This window comes from Microtus oregoni, unplaced genomic scaffold, assembly GCF_018167655.1.
Source record: "Microtus oregoni isolate MIOR12 unplaced genomic scaffold, Mior012 000005F_ref0000423, whole genome shotgun sequence".
In the NCBI taxonomy this organism is placed as follows: Eukaryota; Metazoa; Chordata; class Mammalia; order Rodentia; family Cricetidae; genus Microtus; species Microtus oregoni.
Genome location: NW_024543064.1, coordinates 36,817,543 through 36,844,347, shown reverse-complemented (window position 1 = coordinate 36,844,347; position 26,805 = coordinate 36,817,543). Strand labels below are relative to the sequence as shown.

General features: G+C 47.7%; 1 protein-coding gene and 1 long non-coding RNA gene across 2 annotated transcripts in view; one reads left to right on the top strand and one right to left on the bottom strand.

The window, feature by feature from the left end:
• Nucleotides 1-9,936, bottom strand: part of LOC121448235 — a 31,041-nt gene extending 21,105 nt beyond the window's left edge. Inside the window, exon 1 of the long non-coding RNA XR_005974354.1 lies at nucleotides 9,874-9,936. This is a non-coding gene — a long non-coding RNA (uncharacterized LOC121448235). The remainder of the gene's footprint in view (nucleotides 1-9,873) is intronic.
• Nucleotides 1-26,805, top strand: part of Trabd2b (TraB domain containing 2B) — a 198,690-nt gene that overhangs the window by 99,936 nt on the left and 71,949 nt on the right. The gene's annotated exons all lie outside the window — the stretch shown is intronic.

The window sequence follows — 26,805 nt, the reverse complement described above, 5'->3', positions numbered from 1 at the left end:
GGGAACCCACTGTATTTGATCGATTCTGAACATCAGTGTTGAGGTCAGAGCCACCTTGTGGGAGTCAGTTCTTTCCTTCTACCTTGCTGTTCCAGGGATGGAACCCATGTCACCAGGCTTGGCAGCAAGCCTTCTTATTTGCCTCTTCTTGGTGGTTCTCTGGCACTGGAGATAAAAGGCAGTTGGGGTAGATACTGGAGGCTCTAGGGAGCAGGTGTATGCTATCATAGCTTCACCTGTCCTTGGGGACCACATGGCCCACATCTACTCAGGTGAGCACACGCAATAAAGTGGCTGATTGATTATTAATTTACCCTCCACGCCAATATATGATGTGCCTTTTGCACAAAACCAGAAAATATTTGATTTCTCTTATGCCGAACAAGTTTTGAGGTGTTTTCTTTCTCCTGCAGTATCTATACTTCTGTTAAAGTTTATTGAGAACCTATATAGTATGAATAAACGTGACTATTTAAATAGTGCCTGCCTCCGTGATGGGAGAAATGGATACCTGAAGAGACAAGTCTGTGGTACAAGTTCTTATGGAAGGGCACAGGGAGAGTGTGAGCCCAACACATTTGAGGAGAAAAGAGAGCAACTCTCCCCAGGGTATCAAATATTTCTCTGACCACTGTGTGATGCTTACAAGCCAAGTCAAGAATAAGGATCCAGGAAGAATAGTTGGCTAATTTAGCAGGCTCTAGTTTGCCAATACATAAAGGAAGACATCTCAAGTTTTATAAAAAATGACTGAGGGTGTCTGCCCAGCTGGAGAAAATACCTCAAAATCCCCATCTCCTTTACAGCTGACTGCCCGAGATCAAAGAAACAGTTCCCCAATCTGGAGCACACTTGACGTTTACAGAACCCGCTCAGGATCTCAGTTCGTCTCTTTCCCACTTTTGTCACCCCTTCCTTCCTTCGTCTCCTTTCTCCCTCCCTCGCTCCCTCATTCTGTCCCCCTCCCCTTTCTTCTTTTCTTTCCTCCCTCCCTCCTTTCTCATCTCTTCTTTCCATCCTCCTTTCCAAAGTTTTTACTAAAGAATGGTCTCAAGTCAGGTGCTCCACTCCTGAGCAAGGCAGGCCTCATCAGCCTTGACTTCAGAAGTTCAGATTGTTTAAAATTAGAACCTGACACAGTTCCCGTGTGTGCCCAATGCCAGCAGTGCTTTGGGTCTGCTGAGTCTCTCCACATCGATGTTTTCTATAAAAGCATTTCCTTTTCTCCACTTCACGTAGGGAAGGAATTCAAGAGAGAAAGAACAAGGAGCTGGTGTTTTCTCAGGAATCTGACTCACCTCCTTCCCCTCCAACAACAGCATCCCCCTTCCTGCCCCTGAGGTATGAAGGCAAGTCCAGCCCCATTCCGGGCCTCCCCAGCATCTTCTCCCAACAGAGCATGGGTTTCAGTGGTCCATCTCCAGAAGCGTTGTTGCTGATTCCAGCCACGTTTTGCAACACTCTGTGGGATGCTGGTGTTTAAAAGCAGCGCATTTCGTATTTGCTTTTCTGAGCCCATTTCTTGTTGTTTCCCACATATTTCCAGTGAATGAACAGATTAGTAAATGCGTCCTTTTTTTTTTTTCTTAAAGGACAAAAGTTAAACATCCTGTTCTGACTGCAGAGGAACTTTTAAGGTTTCTGGAATCCATTAAAACCCAAAATGTCACAGGAAAGTTATTCTGGAGCTTGCAGAAACACAATTTTACACTTCTGATGTCCATTGGCCATGTTTGCCTGTCCTTGGAAGGGATCACCCTTTCTTTCTTCATTCCCTTTGTCCTCTCTCCTTCCTTCCAGAGAAATGGAAAGAAGCCAAGCCTGTAATGCTAAGTACTTTACAAACATTCTCTTATTTAATCATCAAACCTCTCCTTGTGAAGTTGAGAGGGGCGGACTAGCTAGACCTGGGTTGCCCAGCTGGGAAGCTGCGCGTGCGGCTTTCATCTTCTCCTAGCTTCTTTCACGTCACCCTCCTCCTCCTACCTTCCCCTCGCAGCTCCTGAATTCACACCCCGAGACTCGCTTTACTAACTTCCTCAATCTCTGCAGAAAAGCACAGATATTGGAAGCACAGAGGCTGGGGTGGGCTACAGGAGAACCTGGGCTCTTGTCTTCACTCTTGGAGGAAGAATAGGTATTGTCATTTCTAGGAGGATGTGCCAACTGCAAAGCTTCTAGCTGAGAATGAGCACAGAGCATCTGGGCCCACAACCCTGCAAATACACTTGTCATTACATATTGTACTTTCTGGCAGGAGACGAACAGGTGGCTCTGAAGCTGGGCAGCATGGCTAAATGTGGGCAAGCCTCTCACCTGCTGGTAAGGCCAGATTGGCTATGACAGAGCTTGAGAATGAGGGTCTAGCTGGCTGCAGCTTTGCAGTCAGAACTGAGCCTTTGAAATCTGCTAATGGCTTGTTCCTGGACATCAAGGCCCCCGGGGCCTTCCAGCCTGCCTCCATTTGAGCTCTTGTTAGAAAGTGATGGAATAACAGGCCTGGACAGCATGGAAGAGAAGGGGAGGGGTCTGAGGGGGAGCACAACCAGCAAATTGCATCACACACACAGCCAAGTTCTAAAGCATAGGAGGAACATAGCCAAAGGGCCTCCTCTGGTGTAGCCCTCACCCTCATTCCAGCATGTGCCTGGAGCTTTTTCCAGGCCTCTTCTAGCTGGGGAAGGGCTTGGGAGGTCCGTGCTGCTGATAGTGAAATAGAGAAACAGGGGCATTGTCTGGTTAGGTTACTGGCTCAAAAGCATCAAGGAAACATTCCTCCCAGAGCATAAACCCTGTCTGGGAAGCAGAAAGGACAGGCTGCCTCTAGGACTCACAGTTACCCCCTGTCCTCTAGAGGAAGGGAGGATGCAGAGGAACAGGTCACCTACAGTCAAACGATGCCTCTTAATCCTTCTCTGACCTCCCTGGAAAAGACTCCCTTGAGAATTGGAATGGGAATGTGTTCTCCTTGCTCTTGGCAACCTTAGCCAGCCCTGGGCTCAGATGACTTGCCTGATTTTGCCTCCCCAGAATTTCCCCTGTGACTCTTAGGGAACATCTCAGAGCACCTCAGACACTAATGTTGACCTCAGGACACACAGTCCCACTTGTTCCTGCAATTTATATGTCAAGGCAGGTATCCCGTCAGCCTGGAAGCCACCAGATACATGGACAGGTCCCAGCTTCTTCTTGCATTCAGGTCAGAGTGCAGGTCCATGTAAATGAGCTCTTTTGACCCCTGCGATGAATGACAGCTATCCTAATAACTATGCACGTACAATGACAGACTCCTCATGGTCAGTCAGTATTCCATGCTTAAAGCAGTCTCGATGCCTTACAGAGCAATACCCAAACCCAGAGGATGAAGAAACCTGCCCTGGTAACTGTAACCAAGTGATGGATCAAAGCCCGGCTGAGTCCAAATCGCTGTGTACATAGTAACATCTCTCACCAGTTGGTGTTTGACTCAGGGCAGTGGCCTGAACTGAATTATCACCGCTATTCAAAGGACGTGACGTCTGTCCAGAATAGTGGACTGGGAGACCATTAGAAACAAGCAGATCCAGCTAGGTATAGGAGCATACAACTGTAAGTCCGGCACTGAGGCTGGGAGATCTAGAGTTTGAGGCTAGCCTGGGCTATGAAGAAAGACAAAGGAGGAAGAGAAGGAGAGAGACAAAGCACTCAGTGGATGCGGACTCTTCCTTTCTAAATGGAAGCACCATGCTTAGAAGAAAGGTGGGAACCGGAGGTCGACAGCCGGTTCCCACATTCCTCTTTCCTCTTTCTCGACCTTTGGGAGTAACTGCGACCCATGCAGTGAAGGTTTATTCTTTTGCCTTATGTGAACTATCAAATGTGAAACAAAATTCTTGGAATTAGGCCTTCAGTGAAACTTTGTCCAGAGTGTTAACTGGCCAGGTAAACCAGAAGTGCACCCACAAGCAGACTGGCATCACAGAATGTGTGCAGAAGGTCAGTGTATAGTACTGTGTGCCGAAGTTAGCGTGCAGAGAAAGGAGTCCACAGATTCAGGGTTTGTTGGATTGGGAATCCATCAGCAAGGAGGACACTCTCCTCATCTCCCACTCTGGTTTGCTAATCTCATCGTTAGGCAGAAATGGATGCTGGCTCCTTAGGGTTGGGAACAGATTGTTAGTCCTTGTGTCCAGTTCTGGGGGAACTTCAGCAACCCCTTCGTTTCCAATACTCAGGTATTCCTGAAGACCTCACCTGTCCCCCTGAAAGATTCTCCAGCCTCAATTTCAGAGCAGCAGTGACCAAGGCCAAGGATGCAGCTTGAGGGGCCTGCCCAGGCAGAGAGCAACAGGAACTTGGCACACCCAGGGCAGTGTCTCAAGGGACTCCTAAGTATGGAAGGAGAAACTTGGGGACTATTGAGGAATCTGAGTCTCAGTCATTACCAAGATCACTGGGATGAGAAGGCAGGGGCTCCATACTGACGTACAAGCACACTCCTTCTGCAGTAGTGCCCTTCTCAGGCGAAGGCCACTTGGGACAAGTCCATAACACCCTCTGCTATGGACTTGGCAGACCTGGCGTTCTGAGGTCACAACAGCAAGCTGGGAAGGAAAGTTTTCTCAGAATGCCAGCTCCATTTGTCATGTCACTCAAGGTAGAGCCCTTCACTGTGCCTCAGTTTTCCTATTTGTGAAAGAGACACCATGTGTCCACTCTCCAGGATCCCTATAAGAAGAAACACGATGTTGTGTCCCTCCTAGCTCAGAGCAAGAACTGTGCTGACTCTCCCTGCCAGTAGCTCCAGAATGCCAGAGTGGTGGCCTACCTTGGCCTCCTGGGAACTCTGTGGAGGACTATTTTGATATGAAAATACTACCTCACTTCTTAGGTAAGTGAAGGTCAGAAGCCAGCCTGTGAGTCAGTTCTTTTCTTCCTTTCATGTGGGTTCTAAGCATCAAACCCAAGTCATCGGGCTTAGAAGCAGGTGTTCCCACCCTCTTGGGGCATCTCGTTGGCCTCAGCCTCGGTTCTAGGCCCTTTCCATTGCTGTAGTTTCTGTGTGTATGGCCCCTTATATGACCACAGGAGGGTCAAAAGAAACAGAGGAAGGGGGTGCTTGATTGTGCAGTAAGTCTGGACCTTTTTGTTTCATGCTGCCACTCAAAGTTGGCTCTGGTCCATGTCCTGGATTGTCATGGGTCATACACACAAGATGTAGTGCCAGTGCTCAGCAGCTCACATCCCAGGTCCACGGCAACACAGAGTTGTCACTGTGACTCAGGGTCCAGGGACGATGGCTAGAGAGTCCTGGGAGCAATGCTGAAATCTGGGGCTGGGAGAAGAGCAGAAACCTGCTGTGAGAGAGTGTGGGCAATGGGTGCCCCCACATAAGGTGTTGTCCGCTCACATGGCAGGAAGTGTGGAAGGCCCAGCATTTCATGCTGGGACATACAGTATGGCTGTATTCAAGGTGTCTTGGTTCTTGTCCCTCAACAGTAGATGAGGAAGAACAGAGCCAAAACAGAGAGACCTGACCTTCAGACACAAGGCTCCTGAGCAAGGATGGGGGGGGGGCTCTGTTACAGAATGACCAAAGGGATATGAATGTGTGGCCTAACTGTAGGAGAGGAAGGAGACCCACAATTGGGGGCAGTAACGCCTGGACAGTTATGATTGGATAGGAGGAAACAATCCCACCAAGGCTTTTCGGGGTTCAGGGGGAAGTAAGTCCTGATCCTGCTGGCAAACCAGCCAAAGAGGGGGGCAGGAGAGAAAAGGGCCAAAACCTCAGCTTCCAATTTACACAAGCTCTACTCTGATCTAGCCTGCAGTAAGTGACAAATCACCCAAGTGGGTGGGACAAGGAGAGGAGACAGTTGCACTGGAGGTTGGTGACTCCTACCAGTAAGTGCCGAGTGCCAGTCCCATGCAGGTGCACCCACGTGGTAGCTCACAACTGTCTGTACCTCTAGCTCCAGAGGACCCATTGCCTCCTTCTGGCCTCCACAGGCACCAGGCTTGCACATGGTGCACAGACAAACCTGCAAGCCAAACACTTATGCACATAAAATAAAATTTTAAAAAAATCACAGTTTAAACACATGTGCAGGCTTCTGTATTGCTGCGATTCTGGGTTAACATTGGGTGATGTGGTTGATAGATCATATGGCATTTTGTGTTTTTAAGCAACCATCCAACCGGGTTTCAAAGTAGCTGAAGTGTTTTTTTCATTCCCACCAGTGGTGAATGTATTCCTGATGCTCCATATCCTCCCCAGCCTCTGGTGTTACCAGTGCTCACTGGGTTTTGGTCTTCTGATAGCCGTGAGTGAGTATCTCGTTGCCATTTAATGGCATTAGGCAATTGTATAGCATCTTCTTTTTGCGCGTTTGAAATCTATAACTCTTTTTGTTGGGGTGTCTTTTACTTACAGTCATTGGTACATTTTAATTGAATTGCTTGCTTATTTAATTGCTGGAGTTCTCTGTCTGTTTTAGATAACTATTCTTTATCAGTTGTGTCTTTTCCAATACATCTTCCCAGGCTGAGACTAACCTTTTATTCTCTTGATAGTAGCTTTTGAAGAACAGGGATTTTTAATGAAGTGCAGCTTAACACGCCTTTCTCCCATGCACTGTGACTTTGATATTTAATCTAAACAGCCCTCAAAAAAACCCAACGTCATCTAGATCTTTTTCTATGGTGCCTTCTAAGCCTCTTAAAATTTCTGTATTATATCAAGGTCTGTGATCCATTTTGAGTTAAATCTTCAGGAGGGTAAATATTTGTATCTATCTTCAATTTTTGCACATAAGTGTCCAATTGTTGTACCTGGTACATCTTTGCTCTTTTAAATTGCTTTTGCTCTTTTGTCCAAAGGCTCTTGACAAAGACTCACTGTGTATTTTGAGTCTGCGTATAGGCCTTCTGTTCTGTCCTATTTGATCTGTCTTTTCTTTCACCAATACACACTACCTTTATCATAATATACCTTTATCCTAAGTCTTGAGATTTGGTAGCGTCATTCCTACAGTTTTGTGTTTACTAATACAAGTCTTTCGCCTCTTTCTATAAACTTCAGAATTAGTTTGTTGATATTAGGAAATTTTCTTGCTGGGAGTTTGGCTAAGGTTTTATTAAGTCTAAAGGTCAGTTTGGAAAGAAGTAATATCTCAACAGTGCTGACTCTTTCTATCCGTGACCATGGGGTATCTTTCCATTGGTATTTGGCTTTGTTCTTTCATAATAATTTTGTAGTCATCTACAGATAGACATAATATAATTTTCTAGATGCATACTGAAGCATATAATTTTGATGTTTATGTACCTGCTGTCTTGTTCTTAATTTCCAGTTCCACCAACTCATTGCTGGTGCATGAGAAAACAACTATTTTTTATATTAGTGTTCTAGCCTACAGATTTAAAATCATTGCTGTTGACTTCCAAGAGTTGTTGTTTTGGTTTTGACATGCTGCATTGTGTTTTATTTAGCTTGCATTTGTCTATTTTAGGGAGTTGGCAATTGTTTCAGATTTTCTGCAGAGATTATCATGTCACCTGCGAATAGAGACCGTTTATTTCTTCCTTTCCAATTAGCACATCTTTTACCTATCTTTCTTAATCGCATTATCTAGGACTTCTCGCATTGGGTTGGAAGTGGTGAGAGGGAACATCCTAGCCCTGTCCCTAAGTTTAGTTGAAAGCTTTTCCATTTGTTTGTTTGTTTGGTTGGTTGGTTCATTTTGTTTTTCAGGTTTTGCTTTGCTTTTCTTTCTTTCTTTCTTTCTTTCTTTCTTCTCTCTCTCTCTCTCTCTCCTTTTTTTTTTTTTTTTTGAGATGGGTTTCTCTGTGTATTGTGTAATGTTCCTGGCTGCCGTGGGACTCCTCTGTAGACCAGGCTGGCATCACACTCACAGAGATCTGCCTATCTCTGCCTCTGCCTCCTGGATGCTGGGACTAAAAGCGTGTGCCACCACCACCCAGATGAAAGCTTCAGTTTTTTTCTCATTAAGTCTGATGTTAGCTGAGACTTCCTGTGGATATTCTTTATGAACCTGAGGATGCTCCTCTCTAGTCTTTGCATTTACTGATTTTTTTAACATTATGAATAACATTAGATTTTTGTCAGATACTTTCTGCATCTACCTTATTGTATTTTGGATTATTGATGAGATGATTTACATTAATTGGTTATTTTAAATAAACTACCTCCTTCCACTTGTAACAATCAAAAGTGCCTTCCAGAGGGCCAGGAGATGATTCACTTGGTACAAAGACTGGTGACCTGGGTTCGGTCCCTGAGGTTCACGTGGGGGAAGGAAGGAGCTGAGACCTGGGAGTTGTCCTCTGATCTTCAGAAATACAAGCCAAGCACATACACCACTCTCCATGTCAATCAACCAAACCAATCAATCAATCAATAATGAGTAAATACATATATAAATGAAATTTTGAAACTTGAATGATTAGGATTGCCAGTATGTCCCAGAGATGGGGAATGACATAGTCAGGCTTATAAACTTGAAGTAAACTCCATTTGGCTGTGGTCTATAATTGTTTGTTTACCTTGTTGAATTCGGCCTGCTAATGCCGTGCTGACGATTTCTGTGTCTGTGTTCATGTGCAATGTTAGTTTTGTGATGCCTTGGTCTGGTTAAGTACTAAAGAGATGACCTCACAGTAAGTTGGGAAATATTCCCTCTGCTTCTCTTTAGAAAGAGATTGGTGAATTGGTACAACTTATTCTTTGAATGTTTGATGGAATTCACTGAAAAACCTGGTGAATTACCCTGGCACTCCGTCTTTGGGAAAGTTATTAATTGGTTGTTCAATTTAAATTGCCTTTTTCTTCTTGTTTGAATTTCAGCTTTGTCTTTCTAGAAGCTGGACCATTTCATTCCAGTTATTGACTTTGGGGGCACAGGTTATTCGTTAGATTCTATTATTGTCCTTTTGATGTTTTGGGGCTTGGTAACATGTCTCCTTCTTCATTATGATACTACCATTTTAGCCCTAGCTACTGGTTATTTGGGGAGTAGGGGCATTTCATGCCCTGTAGGATGTTTCACAACACCTCTAACTGGCCTCTAATCTCTAACTCCTAGAGATCAGGAGCAAACCTTCTCCAGTTTATGATAACCAATAATGCCTCCCGGACATTGTTGACCCTCTCTCAGGAATGAGAAGTAGCAAAATCACCCCTAGGTTACAAGTCATTGCTACAAATAATCAAATAATTTAAAGGCGGAAGGGATCATTGAAATCATCTAAACCAAATCAAGTCCCATCTCCTTCAGAGGAAGGTTGGGAAACATGAGCACCAAGATCCCTGAGAGTCTCATGTCAATAATAAAAGCCTGGATCCCAGAGAAGAAAAGTGAGACACCTGCTCCCATTCAAGGATCCAAGACCCACCCTGATCAGACTTGGCCATTGGGACCATTTCCCAGAAGTCTCCAGCCACTAGAGAGTCTAGTGTATTTTCTGGGTACCAGCCCTGAATAGGGAGATGCTCATTAGTGTCCACCTCACTGCAGTCACAGCACCAGTTACAACTGCATGCAGTCACACAGCTGTAATGACTTGAAGGAGGAAGACACTTCTTGAAGCAAGTAAACGTAAGCTAAACATTCCGAAATTTTCAGCATGGCTTTAAGACATAGAAACAGCAAGAATGAAAAGGAGAAAGCAGTAACTTCCGTCCATTCTGAGTGACCAGCCTTGGGTTGTGCAGGAGAGAGAATGAAAGCTTTGGGTTGTCAAACACCATTTGCCTGTCCTGCCACCATTGCAGCCTGGCAGCTTCCTGTGTACTTCAGATCATGCAGTCTTATCAGACAGATTCTGAGTCCACTGCATCAAGCTTGGCTGACCCTGGGTGGAAAACCTCACCTCTGAACTTCACTTCATGCCCATCAATAGGACTGGGTGGATTGTGGTGAGGGCACAGTGAGCTCACGAGCATCTGAAGGTTGGGTAACCACAAAGAGCTGCATCCAGAGGAACAAGGTCAACACCAATGGAGGGGCCAAGATCGTAAGATGCTGAGGACTTCAACTCATGGCGCAGTTGGGTAGAGCCTTGTCAGATGAGTCAATCTGGGGAGGTAGAAGTAAGGAGTGGAATCACTCTCCCAGAAGGATGTGACCCCTGATGAGCAGTAGCTGAGGCAGGTTTCTGCCCAGGTCTGCCCTGTATCTGCTGGAGCATGCAAAACATCCTAGTCCCATCGAGAGGCCAGAAAGGGGCCATTTCAGAAAGACTTGTAAATTCTATAATTAGAGCTTTATAGGTCAAAATGAAAGCATACCATGCCAGGCAGTACCTGATCCTGTTCTCATATCTGACTGTTGAGGAGAGGTACCAGTGGAGGCAGGCAGAGAGAGACCTGCAAACCTGAAGCTTACCTGGCCTATTCGAGCCTAAAGTACATTCCCTCCGTTCCCCAGCCAGAGTATGACTGGTCTGGGTACCCACCAGGACCATAGCATTGGCAGTGGGAGGGCCAGATAGAAAGGCTAGGTCAGAGTAGATAACACAAACCTAGGAGGAAAAAAAAGGAAGACAGGAGACACATGGGGCCAGACCCACAGAACTGGGTCTCCTGCAGTAAAACATCATGCCAGTCTCAGAGGGACATCTTTGCATCTAGGAAAATGGGAGGCTCCCCAGCATGCACCCCTTTGCTCCCTGACCACCAATTAGGGCTCCAGATTTCTGACTGTACTGCTTGCCTCCCAGTGGGTACAGGCCAGTGTGTGAGGAAGCACCCAGATACACGTGTGTGGAGTTGGGAGCTGGGAACCATGACCACATTTGGCTTTGGTCAAGCCAATAGGGCAGTCCCAGTCCCCATGCCCAGAAAAGAATTTTTTTTTCTAGGCCTACATACCCACCTGTCTCCACCTGTCCCACAGCCTGGGACCCTTCCCCAAGGTATCTGCAGTTTCACCTCCTCCAGGATGCCTGACTTCTGGGCTTCTGAACAAAGTGACTGCATTCTCTTCGCATCACAGCTCAGCAAGAAACAACATGAGGCCCAGAGATTCCAACGCATATGTCTTCTTTGAATGCTGGCTTACAACCTCTGGGTCTTACATCCCTTTCATGAGGCTTGCCCTCATCATCCAGTCATTCAAGAGCGTGCAGTGGAGACCACCAAGCCTTCCATGAAATATGAGGTAAAGGACAATGTCTGGAGTACAGGCAATAGTTGCAGTAGTTACTGCTTATGAAGAGTTCACTGTATGTCACAGTGTTGTCCAAAGAATGAGACTGCCATGGGAACCAGGACTGATTAGATCCAAAGAGTTTGCTCATCCTTCCCACTCTTTGTTACTCTTCATTCAGGAAGGCTTCTCCCAGTTGTGGGTTAGTGGTCTTGCACACAGATGGCTAAGGGGACACCCTCTGGCAAGGCCAAAGCAGAGACTGTGGCTCAGATGTGGCTCATTGTGCCTGAGAGCATCCAGACAACATGCTGTGGGGCTGGCTTCATAAAGGGAGGAAGGCTCCTAGCATCTAATGGATGCTAATTGTGGGCCCTTTCTAAGGCTGCCAGGGCTGTGAGAAGCGAGGTTGCATCACCTAAGCCTGCTGGCCTTGAATGCAAGAGCATCATTGTGATGGGCAGCATCAAATGCAAAGTTGAGCAGAGTTTACAGCTGGCCTGGCTGCAGGTTCACCTCCTAGCAGACTTAGGAACTGGAGCATCAAGGTTAGGAAGGCAGTGTTGTGACCGCCACCTAGTCAGCTGTGGCCACCGGGTAGCCACCTAGGGGCACTTTCCTGGAAGTGCCACAAAGTCTGGTTCTGCAGTTTTCCAGACACAGAGGAGTAGAGGGTGGCAGTCTGTCCTGTAATCAGCAGCCAGAAATCCTGGCACTCTGAGCTTCCCTCCTCAGCGCTGGCCTCACACCCACTCTACTCTTTGCCCATGAGACCTGGCCTCATCATTTATCAAGATAAAATCCATCCGTCTCTGGGCAGGGGGAGGATGAAAAGAGCTTGTGGGAGTAATAAATCTCCTTTACCATAGGTGGTGAGCAAGGAATTCAGCCCAGACTCTGTTCTTGAAAAATGAGAGACTGTGTGTGGACAGTGTGGAGCCAGGGCATGGGGGTGGGCTGCACTGGGCCTAGCACCAAGCGCCAGGATCCAGCTTCCCCAGGTAGAAGGAGTCAGTCTGCTCTGTTCAAACTCCCTTTACATCCCAGAACTGGCTGCCGGCCCCCACCCGATCCTTTTAGGATTCACCCCCTTGCCAACACCTTCTGTATTTTCCTACTAAGGTTCCTCAATACCTACTGTGTGCCGAATGCCATGCCTACAGTGGGTCTGTGAAGACCACAGCAGGCTACAGACGGTAGAGAAGGATCCCTGCTAGAAACTGACAAGAGCCCTGCCAATCTGTCCTCCCACCCCATGCTAAGAATATCATAGCCCTGTACACAGTCAGAGAAACATTGGGCTGTCTCCAGGCATTGTGCCCAGGCTGAACAGCGTGGACAGGGGCTTGTCTGCCTTGGAGGCAAAATGGCATCTTCCCACACGTCACTTCGTGGTAGCCCTGTATTGAAAAACACTGACAAGCGCTGGAGGATGCTGGGTCAATTAATTTTCATGTGGTGGTGTCCTCAACAGTTCTGGATGCTATCACGGAACACTGTACAGTGGATGATCTAAACAACTAACAATTCTTTATCACATTTCTGAAACATGGTTAGGCTCCAGGGAGGATGAGCTCCCTGATTTGCAAGTGGCCATCTTCCTTCTGTATCTTCACATGGCAGAGAAAGGAAGCGACCTCTCCGAGGTCCCATTTCTACTTACCATCGCACTGGAGGGCTTGGGGGACTGGGGAGGAAGCACAGCCTCCAGTTTCTAACAGCAGATAAACAGATGAGTCCTGGAGCCACTCAGTGCAATAGTGCATAGCACTGAATACATAGAGTGGATGCCATGTGACTTAGCCCCTGCTTTGGGTAACAATCTCTGAAGAGCATAGGACACCTACAGTCTTCAACTTCTCTAAATTTGAAGCTGGATTGTGGCTCTTGTGAAAGTAGTCAAAGTCTTCAGGGGTAGATGGGAAAGATACAGCCCAACTTCAAAGGCAATGACTCCCAGGGAGACAAAGAAATACACAGGGCCCCAGAGGAACAGTGGACTTCTGACTCTACCCGTGGCATTTCTTGCAAGAGGTAGGACACGAACTGATTGGTAGAAGATCCATATGGCTAAGACTCTATGGGAAATGTATATTTGTTAGGTAGTTTTCTCTACTTTTATGTCTATCTGACACATTTGCTTTTCTTCCTTTTCCCACCATGCCTGGTGCTATGGATTGAACCCAAGACTTCATATACACTACGCAGGGCCACTATCACTGACCTCAAAATGCTTCATTTTAGACAAAATAGAAACAGACTGACCGAAAACGCACACGAACCATTCAAGGAAATCTACTGAATCTTACCATACGTAACCTTTCCATCATCCCAAGGCTTGTTATCCCCATTTTACAACTGAGGAAATAGGTTCAGAGGGGGCAAACTGCTTGCCTAGGACCCCACAGATGTTCAGCGGATGATCTGAGCTTTGGACTCTGGCATACATGACCCTCTATCCCCTCTCTCTCCCCCATATCTCTGAGCTGCCTTAAATATACTGTAATACGTTATTTATTTAAGCTGCTTTAAATAAAATATAAGTCCAAGCACCAGACAAGACATTCGTCAGCCGGGATGAGTTCTGCCTCTCACCAGCAACCTGCAGCCTGAAAAAGCCTGACTGAGCTCCCTTCGTCCCACCTGTAAAATGCAGGTGTGCCATCGCTTCTCTGGGCAGTTTTTCAGCATTGTCGTTTCTTGCTCAGCTATTTTCAAAGCCCTACACTTCTGCTGGGAGTGCTCGCTACCAAGCTGTAGAAGAACAAGACTCACTTTAGGCAGTTAGCAAAGTGATTCAGTTTCTCTGACTCGAGAAAATATCTTTAATAATTTGTGTCTGGATTATGAGACTTCAAAGGAAGAATGTCCTAGATCATCCCCCATTCTGTCAGTGAGGTAAGAGAAGAGGAAGGAAAAGAAGGTCTCACGGACGAGAGAGAGAGAGAGAGAGAGAGAGAGATCAGTAGGAAAAAACAGTTGTGCAAGCATGAGGGCCTGAGTTCCAATCCCCAGCACTCCAGAAAAAACCAAGCCAGACTGTGCATGCCTGTAACCCCAGAGGTCTGGGGGATGGACACAAAAGGATGCTGGGGCTTGCTGACTGCCACCAAGCTGCAGAGTCAGTGAAAGAACCTGTTTAAGGAGTATAAGGAGGACAGTGACCGAGCAGGGCACCCGATGCCCTCTTTGCATTGTTATGACTATTATGAGCATACACATAGACACACATACTCATACATCACACATGCTCACACTTGTATTTACACACACATACACACACACACACACGTTAAGAAAGTGTCAGGTACCCTCCAGTAGTCCATCTCTGTTTTCCCAGTTTGTCCCCTGACTGTCTTCTAATTCTTTAGGCAATAGGCATTGTGCTAAGGATGCATCTCTTTTCCTTTCATGCTCAAGAGCCTACCTGTATTTTACAGAGGGTCTGAAATTTGACTTGCCCAAAATAACACAGCTAGTTAAGTGTTACCATTGTAATGTGTGTGTGTGTGTGTCTTTGTGACTTCAAACCTTGCTTGTGGTTGTCATATCCCTATGAAATGTTCAGGAGATGTTAAAATGAGACCAGAGAGGGAAAGAAGCAGTTATGGTCCTGGCAAGCCATTTGAGATCCTTACAGGCAGTGGAAGCCCTTCAGGGTTTAAACAGGGAAAGACATGGAGAAAATCCACTCAAGCTGAAGCCTGGAGAATAAGCAAGACAAGAATCAGAGGGCTCAGATAAGAGGCTGTTGTAGTTGACCAGGCAAAGAGGGATGGTCTTTGGGATGGTGAGAGGAAAAACAAAGCTGTCCTAGAGGGATATTTAATTAACTGCAATGGGGATGAGTTGATAGATGGATGGATGGATGGATGGATGGTCAGAAGGAGAGAAGAATTGGACGATGGCTCCCAGAACATCTCATACTAACCAATACATCACCAAGTAAACACTGAGCTGAGCTTCCAGAGAAGCTTTTAAGTTCTTCCTTTTATGGCTTTCCTGGGATGTGTGTAAGTTAAGGGTCAGAAGCTAAGAAATCTCGTCTGAGTTATCCCTATCTTTCAGGCTCTAAGCCCAGTGGCAGCTGCCCTGTGGAGACCTGCTGGACCCAGCATGCCCCTGGAAAGAGATGCAGGGCAGTGGGAAGCAGGACTGTCCAAACACAGATGCTGCTGGAAGTGGGACCTAATGTGTACCTGCAAATATTGATCCTGCCCCTTGGCCAGCTCAGGCCACTGCTGGACAATGCTGGGGCCCATTCGTGGGTTGGGGCCCCAGGCTGCAAGCTGAGGAATGTGGATGTCCAGGAGCATGTGTTTGCTCATCCTTCCAAGCTTGACATTCCCCAGGGTGACCAGTCTCCAGTGAGTGGCCCTCTGCCCCAACCACAGCCAATTCCTTGTTCAGGATATTTGCACAGTGGCCACTCTCTTTAGCGAGCATTCATTAAGAAAGGCTTTTTCCTCCGTTAGGTCTGTTTCTAGTCTCCCCTATGCTTTCCCTTTACCTGCCTGGCCACTGCTGACTGCTGTGGGAAGCCATGGAAGTGAAATTTAATATCAAAGAGAACTTGAGACTTGAACAGGTCTTTCAACGAGGTGCTAGTCACCGTCATTCATTTTAAGGGTGACCAAGTGAAGCTCACTGGAAAGCATAGCTTTGGGACAGGCATATGTGTAAATGCTTTTACATTCCATGTGCCAGGACAAGGTCGGGCAGATAGATGACTCTGTCAGACCATCCCACCAACCTTGCCTGTCCCCTGCAGACCAGAGATAAAATCATAGTGCTTGCACCTCCTAGATAAAGTCGGAGTTTGTAATCAGTGATGCACACAACGGGAGTGACAGAGCACAGAGGACACTGGGACAACCACAGTGGCTATATAAGCTCACTAGTGCTTTAAGAGAGCTGCCGTTCCCAGGGGCTCTGGCCAGACATGACCGGAAGGGGTGGCCCTACTGAACTTCGGGAAAGGCCAGGATTTTTGGCGCTGTGTGGACACATGGGACCCGTTTTCAGCTTTCAGAACAGGCTCACACCATTCAAAAGGAATCATGAAAATGAATCCCGCAGTGGGTCGGGAGGTGGGGAGGCCGAAACTCAATTCCCTTCATGCTCCGTTAGATTACTTTGGCCTGGAATTCCTCAGCTCCACGACACCAACAAAGGCTGCCTTAGAGTCCTTATGTTCCTTGGGGCAGGATTCCCTCAGGCTGTAAGCAGAAGCAGCTCTGCCTGATGCCTCCCAACCTCATCTGGGTCCAGATGTCATTCCTGAGACCTGTCAAGGCTTCTTGGGTATTTGGATTAGGGGTTATCCTGTGGGCAGTTTCTATCTTTGTGTTTTGCCTCCCCAGCTGAGCAGTGAGCACAGAGCTCTAAGGTGACACAATAGTGTCCCCAGCATTTGCTTGTACTGCCTTCTGCTTTTTTTTTTTAAGTATTACTTCTGCCAGAGGGTAGCTTAATGCTCCCAGGCTTTTCCCTTGACTTGCCTGGTCCTCTTGCTTCCTTGATAGTTCCTGCCTCCTAGGGCCAAGCAGAAGTTTCTGGAGAGGGAGACATGTAGAGAGGTAATAAAACATGTTCACAGCACATAGAGAGGAATTTTCCTCTCTCCCACCATGAGGACCAGCATCCACTCTGTCGCTACCTCTGAACCTACTCTGCAGGTTTAACGCATTCTTGGGAGTCTCCTTAGGCTAGGTATATCCATTTTGATCATTTATCTGTTTATTGTATTTCAGGGACTGACAGGCTACTGCTATTCTCCAGAGCCAGAGAGAGGGTGGGACATGGGATGGGAAAAAGGAACAGGTGTACAAATGATACAGGCCAGGGGATGAAGGCGTAAGTCACAAACAATGCCACAATAGTTTGGAATTATGGTTAATAGGGTGGTATTTATTTAAAGGGGAAAAAACTTACAGATCACTGTCCCGTGCAACAGCCCTCTACGCAACCAGGAAGCGAGTCTAGTTGCCAGCGGAGCAGGAAGTGAAGAGAGAGAGAAGAGGGAAGTGGCCGCTTTTTTAAAGGGAGAGAGACCACGCCCCAATGGGCTGGTATCTCAGCAGCTATAGGCTGGAGGAGTGGGAGGACCTCCCGTAACAAGGGGAGACTTCCCAGAGTGGGGAAGGAAGCTGACCTGAGACTTGGATGGATGTGAACCACAAGATGAAGGACTGGGGCGGGAAAAAGAAACAGAGATGCTTGAGTATCAGAAAGGATGGATCTGTGGGTGTCATGAAGCCACCCCTGGCTTTGTAAAGAGATCACACTGGCCCCCTCTTCTGTCTTCTGCACCAGCCAGGGAGGGCTCAGTCTTCCCCACACTGACCTCTGAGGAGCTGTCTTGTCTGTCTGAGAACTCTCCTCCTCTCTTTAAAGAGCCTCAGCATAATGTCATCTGGGGGAAGCTCAGTCTGCTCCATGTTAGAAATGGCTTCAAGAACATGCTCACAACCTGTCCATCAGAGAGGCAGGGAAGCCGGGTGGCCACACTTCGTTTTCTGTCCTGGGTGGTCCAGAGGGGAGCGTGCATTCCTCAGCCTGGGTTGTGCAGCGTGGGACTTTCAGGACAGAGAATTTTCAGCAGACAAGGAAAAAAAAAAAAATACCACACTGCAGCTGGAAGTCACCAGGAACATTTAGAGTAGGGAGATGTGCGTGGCCAGGACGGCACATCTTGGGGCCCCTATCTGTCACTGTATATGAGCCCCCAAGTGTGTGTGTGTGTGTGTGTGTGTGTGTGTGTGTGTGTGTGTGTTCATTCATCCTCAACACAGGCCTGAATAGGTGCTTTGGCAAATGAATGCTCATTAAAACAATGACTCTAGAGTCATAGACTTCTACTCTTTCCAGGCTTAAAGAGGCCCCTGAGGTCACTCTGGCCAGCCTGCCATATCATGTGATATTGGGTCTTCCTCAGCTTCCAGCAGTAGCTCAAATACCGCCCTTGCTGATGAGTTTGGCACTGTTAAGAATAGCCTGCTCCCTCCTGCGACAGCGCTGAGCATGAGAAAGTCGTCTATCAGCTGTCACTCTGCGGTGTCCAGACCTTTGTCCCTGGCTGGGACATGGAGGGCTTGTTAACTCCTTCAGGAAGTCTGTAGCACACTCTGAGGACTTGTGACCTATGGAAGGCTCCCTAGAAACCATACCTTCTATGCTGTGTTCCAGGGGCACCATTGTCTGCAGCCCAACTACCTCCCAGCTTAGAGTGAGAGATAGTTTTCTTCCACATGAACTAGTAGCTCAAAAACCCAAAGCAGGGGAATTCGACCTGAGTAAATGCCTTGGGTTTTGCAATTCTCCTAAGAGTCTGTGGGCCGGTACTGGCCGGGTCAGCAGCTTCTTCTGGAAGAAATAGGCCTATGAAACCCTGGTTTGAGCCAAATGGCCCATCAGGGGATTCTACTTTTGGCTGCAAGTAGAGGGGAACTGAGCAAGAACACAATTGTGTAAGGCCAAGTGCTGACCGCAGTTGTAACAAAGGCAGTAGGAGCCAAGCTTCCTTGGGGGCCAGCTTGGCTTGCCCTCCTCTGCTCCAGAGCTAACCATTCAGAGCCTCTCACTGCACACCAGCAAGGAATCACAGTGCCCGATGCCAGGTGGAAATCCGCAGTGTGGCTCCTGTCTTCTCAAAACATGCACACTGACTGTTAGGGCCTTTGAGACATGTCCACTAGTCAGTGGGGCAAGAAGTCAGAAGTGGGAGGCAGAAGACGCAGGTCCAGGTCTAATCTGTCAGCTTGGATAAAGTAATGTTTTATTCTACTGGGTCTGTTATAGCAAGGTACCACAGACTGGATGGCATAATCTGTTGGAATTTATTCCTTCTTCATCCTAGAGGTGGTCTCCAAAGTCCAGGTGCTGGCAGGGCTGGTTTCTGCTAAGGCCTGTCTCCTTGGAGCACCGATAGCAGTCTTCTTGTTGTTGTCCTGATATACACACCCCTGGAGTCTATGTGTTCCCGTTTCCCTTCATGAAGATGACAGGTTGGATTAGGACCCACCCTAAGGGCCTCCTATTGACGCAGTTACCAGGGGAACATTCCATCTCCAAATGCAATTGCATTCTAAAAGAGAGGCATAGTCCAGGATGTGGACACAGTGCAACTTGTGACATCCACTTAACGGCTTTGGCGGTCGGAGGTTTCCTGTAATCTGCACTGGTGTGAAGCTCAGATCAGGCAGCACACATGAAACTTTCTGTAGGTTATATGACTGCATAACAAAATTGGTGAAGGCCTTAGTGGTGTTTTCATAGAGGAGAGATGTAGGGGCAAGAGACTATCTAAGCAGACAGACAGACTCTCCATTTTCCATGAGGGCCTATTGTCAGTAAGAGCCAGGATTTTTAGGGATGTGGGGTTGGGCCTTAGCAGCTATGACTCACCAGCATAAGGGAGGAAGTGAGGGCAGTTAGCACCTGCTAGTTTCAGGGTAAGATGACCCTCAACTGGCTTTTCTCCTCTTCTGGATCTCTACCCCAGCATTCATGGGATGTGTCTAGGCCCTTGATGTCCTCATCTGTTCCATGGGCAAGGGAAAATAATTCATCTAGAAGAGCTGTGTATGCTAATGACGGTGTAACGGAGGTGGGAAGCTGAAGGTGTCGTCAAGGGTTGGGGCTGGGCCAACTGGTCTCTGTTTTGACTGCCTTTAAATCCCAGACCCCCGGGGGCCTATGATGGGGTCCATTTATATACTGGTAATACAGCATGAGCTCTGACCCTGGTTATATATAGACTTGGAGGTATGTAAGTGGAATACTTAAGAACCACACCTAAAACTGGGGGCTCCACTTTGTGGACCTCCTTTCTTCTCAGTGCCACACTTCTAATTAAGCCAAATTTCTGGACAAATGAGTCTATCCCTTATCAGAGCAAAGGACTCCCGTCCTCCAACTGTGTTTTGTGGTCTACAGGACAAGGGCCAGGGCAGGAGGCCACCTTCTGCTTCTGTTGGCAGCAGCAGAGAACAGCGAGGCCAGGGCAGTCACGAGAGATAGTTTCTCCCGAAAGCTCTGTCCCAAGCTTCAGGCGCTCAGGTAGCCAGAATTTATAGCCTCAGCCCCACCCCGTGTCAGTATTAAAGTAAAATTAGCCCTCTCTGGGTGAGGACATTTTTCACTGGAGTCTGAGAGCTGTAACGAGAAGCTATCAAAGCTCCAACGTGCCATGTGAGTTTTATATGCCCTGTTTCCTACAAGTTCTGAACAGCTTGGCCAATTTATAAGGTAATGATTTTTTTCCATCCATAATTTCTTTCGTATGATTTTTGTAATGTGGACAATTTCCCTCCTAACCGGGCTTCACACAGCCTAGTTGAGTGGATTAAGGTGGGCCAGGGTTGGGGGGATTCTTCTGAAGCCAAGAACAATGGGAAAAGCTGCTGTGTACACGTTTGTGCTGCTTCCTGCCACCACCTGGAACACTTGACCTTATCACTTGGGGCCTCGGTTTCCCCATCTGTCCTGTGGTATAGCACTTTTTTGAGTCAATCTGCTTAACTGTGCCATGAGCTCTTCATTTCTTCTCAACTCTGTCCTTTCTGTCAGGCATTTCTACCCATACCAGGCACTGTGATGACGCTGGGCACATAAAGGTAATCAAATTGTAATCCCACGCCCAGCAGAGTTACATATATCAATGCAGGTTCCCGAGAGCACAGGTGTAAGTTCTGGGGGTGGAATAAGCTTGCATAGCATATCACAGGGAGAAGTCTACCTGCCTGTCCAGGAGAGACCCTTTTAACATTCTCAGTGTGCTATTCAGCCCTGGATGGCACCTTGGGAGTGGACTTAGGTGACCTGAGCGCAGGATCATCTCCAAAGGAGACACACACACACACACACACACACACACACACACTTCTGAGGAGGAGTTGTTTCCAGGAAAAGCCTTTATTCTCTCTCCCATTTGCCCTTCCCAAGGCCAATGCCTGTCCAGATGCTCAGGTGGGGAGGGGACAGGAGCAAAAATCTCTGGGAGGAGCCCATGCACACTCATAAATCTGCTACTCTCCATCCTTTGATCCAAACACTCCTTTCTCCCTAGAGTCGATGCCCAGGAGGCAGTTAGTGAGCTAAGGGTCAGAGAGCACTCGGCCCCCACTTTTGGTTGTTTCAATATGTTTAGAATCATACATGTGCACACATACACACATACATACACAAACACACACACACAGTTTAACTTAACCTGGCCCAAAGACAGAACGTGTTAAAGTATATGAATCATCCCCAACTTTCTTGGATGTCCCATTTAGTCTCCACCTCTTGTCCATTTGCCTGCTGAACAGGATTTGAACTGTAGGACTCTGTGGAGTCCCCAGGATCCACTGGGACCCTGCAGGTATTGGTGAGGCATCCCTAGATTCAGCCCCCACAGTCCATGCACCTCATTGTCCCCCTGCCTCTACCAGGCACTCAGAGCAGGGCAGCGATCAGTACTTTGGTAGGTGAGAAATAAAGCTGAGAATAAGCACGGCCCAGAACTGGATCTCTCTGACACCTAGAAGGATGCTCGCCGTTCCTGCCTGTGCTGCTCTTGTTGCTGAGCCCACATCACGGATATACTAGCTGGGCAGTGGGGCCCACATGAACCGACCTGGAGGGAAAGAGGGGGTGGCGGCCATGGGCAGCTCTTGGCACCCCTCTTTCCCACTTCGCAGAAGTTAGTGCATTTCCCTTGGAAAGAAAAGCCCCTTCAGCTTTCCTGTAATAAAGTTTTCTAATTAACTGGAGAGAAGCATGCTGGATGCATTAACCGCATCTTAGCTGTGCCCTGCACACCCCGCTAAGCTCCTGCGTGGAGAGGTTTTAGGAGTCTTCACTCAGCAGCTGTTAAAGTACTGCCGGAGAGCCAGACATAGGCCTAGGACTGGCCACATACCCAGACCGCTTTAGCAAGATGATAGCTCCCTTCTGACTTTCCCAGAGCACAGAGGACTCTGGAGAGAAGAGACCCACTGTGTGAGTTTGGGATAAAGCTGGTTTATTCCCTAGGCGTTTTCTGACCACCTATCATTGTTCTGGGCATTTCACTAACTAATGTATTCATTTCCCTTAAGAAATTTACAGTTCAATGAGGACAAGATGTATTAGGAGTTAATTACTTTCATTCTAAAAATGTGTTTTCCACTCCCTAGAAATCACAGTTTTTAAACCCCCATCACCTCTGGCTACATGCTCTCCGACCTTATACTTTAAGTTCCTAACGGCAGGCCTTAACCATTCGCTAATGTCTGCCACACAAGCTTGAGGAATCATGGCGTGTTTATTACTATCCCCGTTGTGAAATAACAACAAGCTCTGGATGAAATTGCCCTGGTCTATCCCAACATCATGGGTTACTAGCTGGGTGACCATGAACAAATTGCCTTTCCTCTCTGAACCTCTGTCTCAAAAGACACAGCAGGAGACTAGCAGACTCTCATAGTGTATTTTGAAGTTTAGCAGTCATCATGTCTATAAAGCACTTAATCCAATGCCAGACACTTTAATAAGAGCAAAAATAAATGCTCGTTGCTGTGACTGTTATTATTCTAGTAGCAAAGAAAAGGAAATCACGGGTTGGGAGGTGAAATATGGCATGTTTGGCTAGACCTGAGTCTTATGCAATAACAGGATCCTGACTGGTTTTCAGTTTACCACCATGCTAAAGGACCTGATGCTCTTTCCGTCAGGTCAGGCAAAAGCTGAGCTTTGTTTATGGGTAGAAGAGTCCTTGGGACCCAGTAGGGCAAGGCTGGTCACAAGCACACACCCAAACCATATCTGGAGATTGATGAATAGGGACAAAGATACTCAGCAGATGTCTGTGTCCAATAAAATTCTAGCCTACATCCCCACCCATCTGAGAGGATGCCACCCTCCAGAGGTGATCTGCCCAGGTATACTTCTTCCTGCACAGAGCCCCCACTCCCACATTCCAAGATCCCATCAGTCTAGGATTCAGATAACCTAGATAACCTGATGGCCAAAAGTTCTGAGCATCTTAGTCAAAATGTCTGGACTTCTGTGACAATCCAGGTAGGGAATACAGCCAGTCCCTGGACTGCTCATGTACCTCTCTTGCCTAGAATTCTCTTGCCCCACCTTATCTGCTGAACTCTTATGCTTGTACATCCAGTAGATGCTCCTGAGTCCCAGATGAAGTCAAGTCTGGCCACAGCTAAACATAGGAGCTCATCTCAGAGAATGGTGCGGAGAAGGTGGTTGAAGTGATGTGGATTGGAGCAGAGGGACTGGATGATGTTGGAGCAGTAGGCAAAAGGCTTTGATATAACCCAAGAAAGTGACACAGAAAAGATAGACCTCATAGCTGGGCTTCCAGCTAACTCTGGACTGACCTCAAGTCATCTGGACCTCGTATAAGAAGGAGGCCCCAAGAACTACCCTCCCCGACTCCTGAGGGGACATGAACACACATGACTCTTGTGGGCTTCTGGAGAAAGAGATCCATTCAAAGAGTGACCTGTAAAACCTTTTGGCTCATACTCACGGGCTTATATCACTCTTAAAAGTGTGGCCAGCATGGTGTTATTACATGGAAGCTGCAGAGGATGGCGCCATGATTTACTTGGGTAATAATTGGTTGCTGTGCCCAAACTCTAAGCAAACATAGTGCATTTGGCTAAAGTGACCTGCTTCCGAGCCCCACCTTGTCTTGTGGGGCTCAAAGACACTAGTAATTAGGAAGGAAGACAGTTTCTACAAGGGCTTTCCTCCCCAGATCAGGACCAAGGTGGGAACCCCTATAGAGAAGTTCATCCCCTCATTCCAAACAGAGCCACTCTGCTTTGGCGTCGTGAGAAAGACAACCGACCTTGGGCTCAGTTGCCTCTCCTCCCAGGTTCCATGTACTGCTTGTCTACCTTTACCTGTGGAGGTGTTATCCAGCCAGTGACCCTTGCCTGACCTGACAGGTTTCCTTTCTGTCCCTGATCTCTAAATGCTGAGCGCATCTTCAAAGCCGTCTTCCCAGTTCCCATCTCCATCTTGGTCTTCCTTCCTGAACACAAGACTTTACCTCTAGAGGTCTCCTCAACTCCGCCTGTTTGTCCGGTGGGCACTTCCAGCAAGCACGTCCCAAGTTGAGCTCCCCTGATGTCACCCATGCTGCTTCACCCACAGACTCTGTATCAGGAAGTGAGCCTCAAGTCAGCACAATTACAGCCAGGCCAGACTCATAGTTTGTCAGCAATTCTATCGGCTATACTTTTCCGGTATAGCCAGAGCATCTCCAGATTGCATTCTCTTCCACCAACTCCCCAGTCCAAAGCCCACCGTCTCTCCTGGGAATCACTGCAGTAGCCTGAGCTTCCAGCTTCTACTCTTGCCATTTGCATCTGTCCTCCAAAAGAAAGGCGGAGAGGCTTTTATAATGCAGTCAAGTGTGTAGCTCAGTGGAGGAGCTTTTGCTTCTCACTGGGGCACTGGTTCAAATCCAGCCATTGCAAGGTAACAGTAGTGCAGTAATGATAATAGTACACACAGTACCAATCGGATCTTATTATCTGTAGCTAAAATGCCTCTAACAGCTTCCTTCTTCCTCAAGGAAAAGTACAAGTCCTCCAGTTGGCCCCAGAGTCCTACATGATAACCAGGACCTTAATCAGTCCCCTCATGGCTACTTCTCTGACCTCAGCTCACACCCCCTCTCCCAGCCTCTCCACTGTGCACAGCTGTCCTCTTGCTGTCCTTCCCATGGCTTTGCCATGCTCGTCTAGAGCATTCTTCAGATAGCTTCGTGGTTGCTATCTCTGCTTCTCCGTTATTCTCATCTCCACAGTTCTTCCCAGCAAACGCATCCCAAACACGTACACCCCGAACCTCCATCTCCCTCAGTGTTCCTCCACAGAGGTTCTCAACAGGCACAGTATTGACGTGTTGACCCCGATTCTTCCACTGAAATGGTACCTGAAGTTGATTTCATTTCCTGCCATTTCTCTAGACTCAGAAACCGTTTCAAAACCATTTCATTTGAAATGGGGTAAGGCACGTTCGTTTGGATGAATCTCTCTAATTAGCTATTTTGTAAACACCATAGAGAAGGAGAGCAGAGCTGAGAGAGGAAAGCCATGTGCACACAGTTGCACAGATAGCGTGTGGCCACCGTGGGGGCTCCCTTCGTTCTGACTGCTTATTTCTCCTGTCATAGAAAACCTCTCTTCTTTCCTGGGGTGTGGGCAGCCAAAGCATGGAACTGTTCTGCAAGGTCTGGTGCTGAGAGGAAGAGGATCTAACTATAGGAATGGAGGACCTGGCAGAGGGAGAAAAGCAAGGTGGGCGGTGAGGCAGGCTGGGGTAGAGTCCACGTCCTAAGCATGGCTCTCAACGGTGTAGTCCCTGAGCAAAGCTTAAGATGGCCAGATGAGTGGCCTGAAGCCGTGGGCAGCCTTTGCCTTGCGTTCCAGTGTTCTCTGCCAATATTCATCATCCACAGGAGGCTTCACACAGAAAAGCTTGGAAAGGGAACCACATGTCCCACCGTGCCGCGCCTCTGTACAGGGATTTCAAGTGTTCACAGTAGCCATCCTTCTGGTCAATAGGGCAGAAGAAAAGCCTGGCTAGACCCTGCAGGGTCTGTGCAGGGAGACCTGGCTCCATTCACGTCCAACTCGGAGGCTTCCAGTTTGTCCTTGCAGCTCTTTCCCAGCTGATTTTGTTGCCTGGTGTGGATCTCCCCAGGGACTTCCACCCATATGTTCCTTCAGGGTGGTAGGCTTCTCTGAGTGGAGCTCTCAGCTCTTGTCTCAGATTGCTTCTCTCTGCAAGCCTGGATAGTAGATGGTCATGGCAATGAGTGAAGGCCTAGTCCTACGACTCAGGCTCTGACCCGGCCTTTCCTGCAGTACAGACAATGGTCTGAAAGGGCCATTTCCAGGCAGGAAGATTCATTATTGTGGCTTCTGAACATGTGTTGGGTTAAAGAGGTGATTGGCTGATCTTGGTAAGGCAGACTGTGTTGATTCCAACAAGAAAGACCCCAAGCCACATGTGAGCCCCAGTATGGGTCCTGAGAATGGCTTCATTGTGTAGGCCTAGCATCCCAACTTTCAGAAAACCCAAGCACGCCTTCTAGAGGAAGAGAAATACGACAGGATGGTGACCGCAGCCCTAGAGCTTGAGAGCCAGCCCACGCTACACTGAAGCGGTGACGCTTTCTCTCCTTTTTTCCTAGTCCTTGAGAAATGTCATCGTGCCCCAAGTTGATTTCTCCTCCCTGGGCCCCAGTTCAGGCAGAAGCTGTGCTGCCAACAGGGAGTTTGAAGCTCGTGATTCAGCTGTGGGCAAGGCCTGGGGGGGGGGGGCTGATTCCAATTAAAGATGTCAAATGTATTTATGGATTATGCAATCAACAGGTATGCAGCAGCCTCGATAGCCGACGGGGCCACCCTGAAGATAGGCCTGTAATTAATTAATCCCAGTGGGTCTGCCAAGTTCTGCTTCCAAAATGAGTCCTTGTGCTCAGAGGGATGCTGGGGACCAGGGCTTACTTCTCATCCTGTATTTGTTTAGAGAGAGAGAAGGAGCTGAACCTAGAGAGTCTGTCTGAGCAGAGAAAAGAATGACAGACAGACACGAGGTGGAGGGGGTCTTGAATCATGACGAGCCACTTGCCAGACAGTGCTGTGAC